A 9,837-nucleotide genomic window follows, 5' to 3' on the forward strand; every position below is an offset into this window, starting at 1 on the left:
ATAAGTGCAGTGAAATGTGTTGTTTTATATGGTCAGCCATAGTAGTAAGGTGCCCCTTGAGCAAATTAGGGTTTAGTGCCTTGCTCAAGGACACATCGACAGACTTTTATCTAAATCGCTTCACAATGCATATAGGCCATAATGATCAAGGATCCCAAACCTCTCAGACTTAAACTTTTAGCCCTACAATAGATTATGTATTAGTAATGAATGTTTAAAAAGCCTATAGCCTATGTATTTCAGTGCTATCTTCGCGGATTTGAAACCTTTCCGACCCGACATTATGGACCTAGTCGGATACATAATTTGTTCATTTATTTCTGCAAATATAAACCTATATTTGTTTCGTTCGTTTGCATTAGGTAAATTGTGTCCGATTCATGGAAACGTTGGCTACTATACCTGCATTGTAACATTTTATTTAAACAAAATAAATATTTGCCAGTGTTTTGCCTTATTTTATTAATTTCAGTTGAGTTTTCATGGGAGTTTCTCAATAAATTGGTGGTATTGTCACTCAGACTCTGTTGCTAAGGAGTTATGTATTAGATTAGAACATTCAATAAGAAAGCAGCTGTCAAAAAACTTCAGGAGAGCAGGTGACAGACATTATATAATATGGGCTGATGGTTTATTACACACACGCACGCACGCGCGCACGCACGAACGCACACACACACCTCTGGTTCAACTGATATTTATTTAGCTCTTCCCAGCCTGAGGTAGAAAGGTGTAGGCTGCTATGCTGGCCTGGAACAACGACTTTCACCTCTCTAAAACCGGAATGGTTTTGGTAAACACTGCTTTTAAGATAAAATATTTTTGGTGACCACTCGTTTTGATTGGAGGCTGAGTGAGGGCCATTGCCAAATCAGGCTCAATCTCAGAGTTTTTCAAATGTAGGCCTAATATTATATTTGGCGCAATCTTTTTTCCTGCCATGGGAAAACAAGGGATACTGTTGTAGACTACTCAGTCTGCTACGCCCTCTTGTGGCAGAAAAAAAAGTATTTCCACTTTTCTCCAATTTGGCAAGGAACGTCTACCAGGAACGCCTACCAGGAACGCCCTAGAGACAGTCTGCAGTCACACTTTTTCTCTTTTCGCGCGCTACTCTCATCCGTTACTAATCCAAACTAGTAACGTCGACGTGGTTGGCTAGCTAGATGTAAATATTGACTAATTGGAAATTTATCACACATGTTATGGAGACAAGTTGCTTCTCTGATATCGACAATGAGTCGGCGTCAATTGTTGGTGATTCTGAAGGAGAAGAAGAAACAAATCTTTACCTGGACAGGTTTGGACACTTTTAGCTTGGTAGCAGACACTTTTAGCTAGCTAACGTTGGTTGGATAACTTCTAGCAAACCCCAGTTCTCGCTACTTACCACAGCCACAAAGTCAAACTTGGAAACATAAAAATCCATGAACATAATTTTTTTTTTTCGCATAAGGTTAGCAGTATGGTTAATGTTAGGGTTAGGTTTGAAGTCAGATTTTTTGAAAATAAATAGGCGGGATTTAGCCATAAATACGCTTTTGTGGCTGTGTTAACTAGTGACGACCCAGTTCTCCAGCCGAATTCACACTTTTCGTAGATGAAATAGCTGGCTAAATTATTGTTATGAAATGTTTTCTCTTGTGCCAAAATGAAAAGCTGTGCGACTGCTAGGTCGGCTATGGCTGGTTAGCAGCTAGCCACTATTTAGCTAGCTAACATTAATTACTTTCTTCCTGTTGTTTTTTACAGATTGATGCTTGCAGATTTGCTAGACTCGCCCTACTCATATAATTTGTCCACACCACACACCATCAATGGCTGTACAGACGGTAGGTTGGCCCTTCCATCAAGGCCTCGGACTGCCATATCTTTGACACCGCTCACCGTTTCTGTTGTAATATAATCGTTTCTGATGTGATACCATGTCTGTCCGCTAGGGTTTTCTCCTCAGATAGCGATGTTGACTTGTAGACGTTTGGATGGCTTGGACCAAGTGCGTCTCACACCTGAAAAGGTAGCTTGTGCAACAGTAGCTTTCAAAAACCTTTTTTACTTAGGTTGGGTCTTCATAGGAGACATTCTCCCACGGTTGGCTCCATGTGAACTACGATTCCCGGTGCTGTATTTTTAATGTTTAGATACGTCAATCATCACGTTCAAACATGTTTTTAAAACATATGGTGATATGCCCCTCTTTCATATCAGCGAGAAATAATCTTTAAAATAGAAAATATACACTTACTGTGGCAGTTTTTTACAGTACCACAAGCTGTGTGTGCCCCCAGTTGACAAACTACACTTCCTCCCCAGTTAGCTTACACACAGGTACGGAGTACACTAGATAGCTAATTAGCACAGATGTCTGTCTGTCTGCCATAAAAAAAGCGATATAACATGGAGAGAACCCTAACCCTGTATAAAAATGTGTAGTAATTTGAACCTTTTGTTTTTTTGAAAATAATTTTCTCGCTGATATTAAAAGATACATTCATTATGTCCCCCCCCCCCCCAAAAAAACAAAACGTATCGCAAACGATGCGTTTTAACGTTCAGAACGAGCGTCTGGGATCTTAACAAAACTTCTCTGACCAGAAGATACCTATCGTCAATAGGCACTAAAGCAGTTAGTGTTTGTAACCACGTTTCCATCCACAGTTTTTATGTGAGTAAAGTCATACCTTATGTTTTAAAAATAGACTTGACAGATGTGATGGAAGCAGGAAGTTTTTTTTATATAAGTACAATTTTATAAATGGCAACAGATAATTTGTTAGTTCGACGTTGGAACTTATTGCATCAGCGGAAACATTTATGGGGGAATTTGAAGAGGAAATGCCTTTATGCACAAATATTGATTTAAGAACCATCATATCGAGGCAAACTTTGAGTCACGCGATGATATGGTGTGTGGTCCTCCCACTGTGACTCGGGAAAGCACGCAGTTTATTAGGCTACAAACCGCTGCGCCACTCCAATGCACTGTATCTCCGGTGCTTGAGGCGTCACTACAGACACCCTGGTTCGAGTCCATGCTGTATCACAACCGGCCGTGATTGGGAGTCCCATAGGACGGCGCACAATTGGCCCAGAGTCGTTCGGGTGTGGCCGGTGTAGGCCGTCATGATAAATAAGAATTTGTTCTTAACTGAGTTGCCTTGTCTCTATGGGGGTGCCACCGGGTTCAATTCTATGTATATATTAATGATGTCGCTCTTGCTGCTGGTGATTCTCTGATCCACCTCTACGCAGACGACACCATTCTGTATACATCTGGCCCTTCTTTGGACACTGTGTTAACTAACCTCCAGACAAGCTTCATTGCCATACAACTCTCCTTCTGTGGCCTCCAACTGCTCTTAAATGCTCGTAAAACTATGCTCGTAAAACTTCAACCGATTGCTGCCCGCACCCTTCCGCCCGACTAGCATCACTACTCTGGACTAGAGGTCGACCGATTAATCGGAATGGCCGATTAATTAGGGCCGATTTCAAGTGTTCATAACAATCAGTATTTTTGGGCGCAGATTTTGCCGCTATTTTTAAATTTTTTATATATACCTTTATTTAACTAGGCAAGTCAGTTAAGAACACGTTCTTATTTTCAATGACGGCCTAGGAACGGTGGGTTAACTGCCTTGTTCAGGGGCAGAACGACAGATTTTCACCTTGTCAGCTCGGGGGATACAATCTTGCAACCTTACAGTTAACTAGTCCAACACTCTAACCACCTGCCTCTCATTGCACTCCACGAGGAGCCTGCCTGTTACGCGAATGCAGTAGAAACCAAGGTAAGTTGCTAGCTAGCATTAAACTTATCTTATAAAAAACAATCAATCAATCATAATCACTAGTTATAACTACACATGGTTGAAGATATTAGTAGTTTATCTAGCGTGTCCTACGTTGCATATAATCGATACAACGCTGGGGGCTGATTTAACAAAAACGCATTTGCGAAAAAAGCACAATCGTTGGACGACTGTACCTAACCATAAACGTCAATGTCTTTCTTAAAATCAATACACAGAAGTATATATTTTTAAACCTGCATAAAATAAATCCAGGTTAACAGGCAATATTAACCAGGTGAAATTGTGTCACTTCTCTTGCGTTCATTGCACGCAGAGTCAGGGTATATGGAAGAGTTTGGGCAGCCTGGCTCATTGCAAACTAATTTGCCTGAATTTTACGTAATTATGACATAACATTGAAGGTTGTGCAATGTAACAGGAATATTTAGACTTATGGATGCCACCCGTTAGATAAAATACCGAACGGTTCCGTATTTTACTGGAAAAATAAACGTTTTGTTTTCGAAATGATAGTTTCCGCATTCGACCATATTAATGACCAAAGGCTCGTATTTCTGTGTGTTATTAAGTTATAATTAAGTATGATTTGATAGAGCAGTCTGACTGAGCGATGGTAGGCAGCAGCAGGCTCGTAAGCATTCATTCAAACAGCACTTTCGTACATTTTGCCAGCAGCTCTTCGCAAGCACAGCACTGTTTATGACTTCAAGACTATCAGCCTAATGGCTGGTGTAACCGATGTGAAGTGGCTAGCTAGTTAGCGGGATGCGTGCTAATCGCGTTTCAAACGTCACTCGCTCTGAGACTTGGAGTAGGTATTCCCCTTGCTCTGCAAGGGCCGCGGCTTTTGTGGAGCGATGGATAACGATGCTTCGAGTGTGGCTGTTGTCGATGTGTTCCTGGTTCTCTCCTTCCAGACTCACATTAAGCATCTCCAATCCAAAATGAAATCTAGAATTGGCTTCCTATATCGCAACAAAGCATCCTTCACTCATGCTGCCAAACATACCCTCGTAAAACTGACTATCCTACCGATCCTTGATATCGGCAATGTAATTTACAAAATAGCCTCCAACACTCTACTCAGCAAACTGGATGTAGTCTATCACAGTGCCATCTGTTTTGTCACCAAAGCCCCATATACTAGCCACCACTGCAACCTGTATGCCCTCGTTGGCTGGCCCTCACTTCATATTCGTTGCCAAACCCACTGGCTCCTTATCTCAGTTCACTGGTCACCATAGCAACACCCACCTGTAGCACGCGCTCCAGCAGGTATATTTCACTGGTCATCCCCAAAGCCAACACTTGCTTTGGCCACCTTTCCTTCCATTTCTCTGCTGCCAATGACGGGAACAAATTGCAAAAATCACTGAAGCTGGAGTCTAAAATCTCCCTCTCTAACTTTAATTATCAGCTGTCAGAGCAGCTTACCGATCACTGTACCTGGACACAGCCCATCTGTAAATAGCACACCCAACTACCTCATCCCCATATTGTTATTTATCCTCTTGCTCTTTTGCACCCCAGTATCTCTACTTGCACATCTATCACTCCAGTGTTAATGCTAAATTGTAATTATTTCGCCTCTATGGCCTATTTATTGCCTTTACCTCCCTCCTCTTCTACATTTGCACATACTGTACATAGATTTTTCTATTGTGTTTTTCACTACGTCTGTTTATGTGTAACTGTGTTGTTGTTCTTGTCCCACTGCTTTGTTTTATCTTGGCCAGGTCGCAGTTGTAAATGAGAACTTGTTCTCAACTGGCCTACCTGATTAAATAAAGGTGAAATAATTAAAATAAAAAATTAAATAAAGGTGAAATGAATAAAAAGTTATAAACTTCACAGGGTGGTGAAAGTGCAAGGTGATGAACTTGATACGCCTTTCCAATTAATATCGAGGGTCTTATTCTGGTGACATGATCATCGATGCTTGGCTGCCAATTGACAAATAAAAATAATCTGGCTCTTTTCTCCATGATAATCTCATCATGTAGGCTATACCCACACATTATCTCATCATGTAGGCTATACCCACACAGTATCTGAGCTGTTGGCTATACCCACACATTATCTCATCATGTAGGCTATACCCACACAGTATCTGAGCTGTAGGCTATACCCACACAGTATCTCATCATGTAGGCTATACCCACACAGTATCTCATCATGTAGGCTATACCCACACAGTATCTGAGCTGTAGGCTATACCCACACAGTATCTCATCATGTAGGCTATACCCACACAGTATCTCATCATGTAGGCTATACCCACACAGTATCTGAGCTGTAGGCTATACCCACACAGTATCTCATCATGTAGGCTATACCCACACAGTATCTCATCATGTAGGCTATACCCACACAGTATCTCATCATGTAGGCTATACCCACACAGTATCTGAGCTGTTGGCTAGAGCGCAAGTGCCAATACCAGAGTGGGCACATTCGCTATATAACTCGCATTATTTTGGTAATAAAAATCATTAGTAGAGTGTTAAATGCGATGGGAACCCATTTAACTTGTATTTTTTATTCGGTACATGGAAATTTAACAATACTTCATAATGCGCACACTTTTATCCGCAACAAGTCAATTTGTTGGAAACATCTCTGGGGGGAAAATTTGCATATTTAATTTATGCGGATTCTAGAATATTCGCATTGAAAGTCTGTCACCAATTGGATGAGAACCTAGGAAGCGATTGGGTTAGTGCAGCAGTAGTGGTTTTACACAAAATGAAGTCCTGCTTGTTCTTTCTTGTTCATGTTCTTTTGTCTGATTATTTGTCGGATTCGAATGCGTTTTGAAAATGTTTTCCTTCTGCAGATCCAATCCCCATTTTTGTCAAGGTGTGTATAATCCATTTAGCTACATCATATTCAGTTTTAGTTATCAGTGCATGTTTATGGTTAACTGTGTAACGTTACACTTATCTAATGAGTAAATACCATTCTACTTACTTCCTTGTTGATTACTTACTTTATTTCCTCTCTTTTCAACGCTAGGAGTTCTGGGAATCCAGGTGACGAGAAGGGAATGGACGGTGTTATCGCTCAAGGACATGATGGAGGTGTGTGTGTGTGTGTGTGTGTGTGTGTGTGTGTGTGAGAAAGAGAGTTTGAGTGTTCAAGGCTGGAGCGCTAGCAGGCATTTGCACAGATTACACTCTGAATGTGTGCCTGCCCTGTCTAGTCCTACCGAAGACTATTCATTTATGGTAGTTTATCACCAGTTGTAGAATGAAGCAACTGCTTTTGGTGGCACTTACAGTATCAACCAATGAATCAATCAAATGTATTTATAAAGCCCTTCTTACATCAGCCGATGTCACAAAGTGCTGTACAGAAACCCAGCTTAAAACCCCAAACAGCAAGCAATGCAGGTGTAGAAGCACCAGTCAAAAGTTTGGACACACTTACTCATTCAAGGGTTTTTCTTTAGTTTTACTATTTTCTACATTGTAGAATAATAGTGAAGACATCAAAACTATGAAATAACACATGGAATCATGTAGTAACCAGAAAAGTGTTAAACAAATCAAAAGTATATGTTATATTTGAGATTCTTCAAAGTAGCCACCTTTTGCCTTGATGACAGCTTTGCACACCTTGAAAAACCCTGGAATGAGTAGGTGTGTCCAAAATGTTTGACTGGTACTGTAACCCAATGCCTGCATCTCAAATTTGACCTTATTCCCTATGTAGTACACTCACTTTAACAAGGGGCCTATAGGGCTCAGTGTGCACTATATAGGAAATAGGAATCCATTTGGGATGCAAGCCAATGCAACTTGTCGTGTAGAAGCTCCTGTACACATGCAAACCAAGGAACAATATAGCTATTATAACTACTATAACTATTATCACTCCTCTAATGTCTCTAGGATATTATGTTGCTCAATATTTCTTTGGGATTATCATTCTCTGATAGCATAACGGGTAAATAATATAATTTATCTTCACCATCATTGCTCGTCTGACACTTTCCAGAGACTCAATCGAAATGGTATATTTGCTTCCTCCTGGTGGTGCTATTTGGTAAATCAGTATGTGCAAACTACACTGAACAAAATATAAATACAATATAAACGCTACAAAGTGTTGGTACTATGCTTCATAAGCTGAAATAAAATATTCCCGAAATGTTCTATACGCGCGAAAGGGTTATTTATAAAAAATAAAAAAAAATCCTTTGCCAAGATAATCCATCTACCTGACAGATGTGGCTTATCAAGAAGCTGATTAAACAGCATGATCATTACACAGGTGCACCTTGTGCTGTGGACAATAAAAGGCCGTTCGAAAATGTGCCGTTTTATCACGGAACTCAATGCCACAGATGTCTCAAGTTGTGAGGGAATGTGCAATTGGCATGCTGACTGCAGGAATGTCCACTAGAGCTGTTGCCAGATAATTGAATGTTAATTTCTCTACCGTAAGCCGCCTTCAACGTTGTTTTAGAGAATTTGGCAGTGCGTCCAACCGGCCTCACAACCGCAGACCACGTGTATGGCATCGTGTGGGCGAGCGGTTTGCTGATGTCAACGTGAACACAGTGCCCCATGGTGGCGGTGGGGTTATGGTATGGGCAGGCATAAGCTACGGACAACGAACGCAATTGCATTTTATATATGGCAGTTTGAATGCAGAGAGATACAGTGCCGAGATCCTGATGCCTAATCGCCGCCAACACCTCATGTTTCAGCATGATAATGCACGGCCCCATGTCGCAAGGATCTGTACACAATTCCTGGAAGCTGAAAATGTCCCAGTTCTCCCATGGCCTGCACACTCACTAGACATGTCACCCATTGTGCATGTTTGGAATGCTCTGGATCAACCGGTACGACAGCGTGTTCCAGTTTTCGACAATATCCAGCAACGTCACACAGCTATTATAGAGGAGTGGGACAACATTTCACAGGCCACAATCAACAGCCTGATCATCTCTATGCGAAGGAGATGTGTCACACTGCGTGAGGTGGTCACACTAGATACTAACTGGTTTTCTGATCCACGCCTCTTGCCTTTTTTAAGGTATTGAAAAGGAAATTATATACTTCATGGTAATGACTAAAATATATTCCACCCTGAAACCATATAATTGTATGACATTTATAAGAATCATAAATCTATAATCTGATGATGTGTGTAGTTTTAGTCAGAATTAGAACAAGGACCTTTTAGCATGTAAGCAGGGTGCAAGTGTGAAACAAATGATAAGAGGAGCCATCGACAGACGAGTTGTACCACTGTGTTCCTTTACAGGACATTCTGTCTCCACCCGTGGAGGGGAGAAACTGTTAGGCTTGCAGAAAAGGACGAAACACGTTGCAGATTAAACAATGTATCTGTATGGTGGAAAAACACAGACTGTCTGAGCAAGGCGTAGCTTAAGATTTGTGTGTATGTATGTGCGTAGGATATCTACTGTTTGTGTGAAGGTATGTGCGTAGGATATCTACTGTTTGTGTGAAGGTATGTGCGTAGGATATCTACTGTTTGTGTGAAGGTATGTGCGTAGGATATCTACTGTTTGTGTGAAGGTATGTGCGTAGGATATCTACTGTTTGTGTGAAGGTATGTGCGTGGGATATCTACTGTTTGTGTGAAGGTATGTGCGAAAGGAGCTGGTATAAAATTGATGTTTTTGTACAATGGACTAGAACGTTCTCGTGAATAAACTGTACTAACCTTTTGCATGAGCCGAGTCTGTGCCTAATTATTATTATACCCACGGTCTTCTAAACCTCGGCGATTGGTCAAAGCTATTTGATTGTCAGTTATTATCATTGGGATTGAAAATTCTCCTGACGGGTATCTGTGACCAACAGATACATATCTGTATTCCCAGTCATGTGAAATCCATAGATTAGGAGCTAATGCATTTATTTCAGTTGACTGATTGTCTAATTTGAACTGTAACTTGTTGCGTGTTGTGGTTTTATATTTTTGTTCAGTATATAATGACCAAAGTCTACTATCATTTATTTCTGCCAGTATAGTATCTCTG

The 9,837-nt window shown here is 40.9% G+C and overlaps 1 long non-coding RNA gene across 1 annotated transcript; it reads left to right on the forward strand.

Annotated features, from left to right (window-relative positions):
• Positions 1–704: 704 nt before the first annotated feature.
• Positions 705–9,526, forward strand: LOC149979881 (uncharacterized). Its single transcript, XR_016484708.1, has 5 exons — positions 705–1,300; positions 1,753–1,832; positions 1,941–2,017; positions 6,652–6,674; positions 6,831–9,526. It is a non-coding gene; the product is annotated as an uncharacterized LOC149979881 (long non-coding RNA).
• Positions 9,527–9,837: the final 311 nt, after the last annotated feature.

Source organism: Oncorhynchus mykiss, chromosome 11 (genome assembly GCF_057628025.1).
Source record: "Oncorhynchus mykiss isolate SJ-2025 chromosome 11, ASM5762802v1, whole genome shotgun sequence".
In the NCBI taxonomy this organism is placed as follows: Eukaryota; Metazoa; Chordata; class Actinopteri; order Salmoniformes; family Salmonidae; genus Oncorhynchus; species Oncorhynchus mykiss.